The sequence below is a fragment of the Gavialis gangeticus genome, unplaced genomic scaffold, assembly GCF_001723915.1.
Source record: "Gavialis gangeticus isolate Ggan-Ray unplaced genomic scaffold, GavGan_comp1, whole genome shotgun sequence".
NCBI classification, from domain to species: Eukaryota; Metazoa; Chordata; order Crocodylia; family Gavialidae; genus Gavialis; species Gavialis gangeticus.
In genome coordinates, this window is record NW_017729001.1 from 32986465 (window position 1) to 32988555 (window position 2091).

The window sequence follows — 2091 nt, forward strand, 5'->3', positions numbered from 1 at the left end:
GAGCCATTATGAGAATCAGGTCTGAGAAGGTAACTTCCCAGCACGGGCAGGGAGTGACTGTGTGTCATGTGGGTCTCCCCATTCTCTGCTCTTTTCAGCCAGAGCGGTTGCTAGCCCAGGAAGGAAGCGCTGTGCACTTTCTTTCGGACCTGGCAGCTTATATGTTTGGGTATTCCCTGCCCAGAGCAATGTTGCTTTGGGCCATCATGGGCAAGTGCTCACTGGAAGCGGTTGGCCAGGCACCAGTGATGTGTCTGCAGTGTTTGAGCTCCATAAAGCTGACAGCGTTGATCAGAAGACACCTCAACACCAGCTCCGCAAGCCTGCCGGAGAAATGCCATAGACATTTCTATCCAAGAGAGAAACCGCACAATTGACTGCACAGACGATGCACATTCTCACCCTGGCCTTCCTGCTTTGCAGTTTTTGCTAGTCCAGATGAAGATGCTCTTAATTTCTTGCCAGGCGGCTCTGCTGGGATAGCACTAACACCACTGTGCTGCTAATTTTGTAATGAAACTTTGACTCCTGCAACGAAGCAGGAGTGGGTTTGTCACCAGGCAGCTGATGGCTTCTCCAGTTCAGTACCATAAAGTGGCTTGCACCTGGAATGCTGGAAATGAGGGTTTAGCTCATTTAAAATCTTGACAGTCCAGAGGGTGGTGGGATTGGCTAATTGATGAATTTGCAATGTCACAGTGCAGCTAATCCAACAGCTTCTGGTTTTCTTTCTCCCCCCAGATATGGATTATGACCAGGAAAAGAGAGAGAAATTTAACAGAAGCCTTAACTCATCTGAACCTAAAATTCACACATTGTGCTGCTGCTGTTTGCTTCCTGCCTCGACTGCTATGTGCATGGTGCCTTCCCGTTTTTGTGGAGAAAGCTGCTTAACGTTCGTAGTCAAATACAAAGCTGTGTCTTACCCAGCGTGGGAGGAGAGTCACTTTAGAGCCACCTGAAGCAAGCGCCAGGGCGATGGGGTAGTTAGCTCTTCAAGAGGTCTTGCCAGGGTGCAACGCGTGATTTAGGACACGCTGCACGTGAGATATGGCCCCTTGTCTCGAACAAAGATGACACGTCTGCTGGTGCATTCAGCAGCTCAGAAATCTGAGTTCTGGGGGGGCACGCTGCGTGTAAGGCTCGGTTTGTATTTGCTTATGAAAATGACACTTTTAATCCATTTTCTTTCTTGTGAACTAATAGTAGTTCCTGTGTAGAATGAAGTGTGTGGAAGAGAACAAATCATGTTTACTGCCATATTGAAAAAGGAAACTTGACTGATTTATTTTTTTTTTTGTTTTGTAAAATGTATTTTTGATGGGCTGATTGGCTTATACGTATGTATAATCTGCTGGTCTGGAAGATCAATATTATTTGTAGCTAGAACAAAAGGTTAATTTTTTCTTTCTTTTAAGTGGGATTATATATTATGTCAGCATGTAGTGTAGTTGTTTCATTCGAATGTCATTCATAGGAGGGATAAAGCAATAATGTCAACCAATTCTCTTTAAAAAAAATAGATGTAAATATTTTTTTTACTATTAAATAGGAGGGAAGAGGAAGGATGTCTAGTCTTATCCATATCAGGGTTCCAGATTATAGCTGAATGTCACTCTAGAAGCAGCTCAGGTTGTCCCACTTGATATTTTTATTGCTTATTCTGTAAATAATCAGTTGTAGGTTTTTATTTTTATGATGCTCGTGTGGGATAACCTCGAGTCAGTCTCCCGTTTTTCAGATGAACTAAACACTTTATTTTTGGTAAGACCAAGCAGTGGTTACGTTAGCACTGTCGGTAATTCTAACATCACAACGCACGAGTTTGGAGATGTCACTCATACCACAAGTGTTTGGATGTCTTTGGATACAGATTCTGCTAACTTGTAAGATGATGATTATTATTATTATTATTTTTTAACCAGGATGTCCGTTTAAAACTTTCATTTTAAATGGAGACTGCATTTTAAAATCTCTCTTATTTTATCTCCCCCCGATAAGTGCTCTTTTCAGAAAACCCTTAAAATTTACCTGTAAAAGAGGAAAGCTCCCCTTCCAAGGGACACCCCCCCCCCCCCCCCCCCCCCCCCC

General features: G+C 43.2%; 1 protein-coding gene across 3 annotated transcripts in view; it reads left to right on the plus strand.

Annotated features, from left to right (window-relative positions):
• Nucleotides 1-1957, plus strand: part of KIAA1671 (KIAA1671 ortholog) — a 123064-nt gene extending 121107 nt beyond the window's left edge. For all 3 annotated transcript variants that reach the window (XM_019507341.1, XM_019507344.1, XM_019507342.1), the window contains one exon: nucleotides 742-1957. The gene's annotated coding sequence lies outside the window, so the exon portion shown is untranslated. The remainder of the gene's footprint in view (nucleotides 1-741) is intronic.
• Nucleotides 1958-2091: the final 134 nt, after the last annotated feature.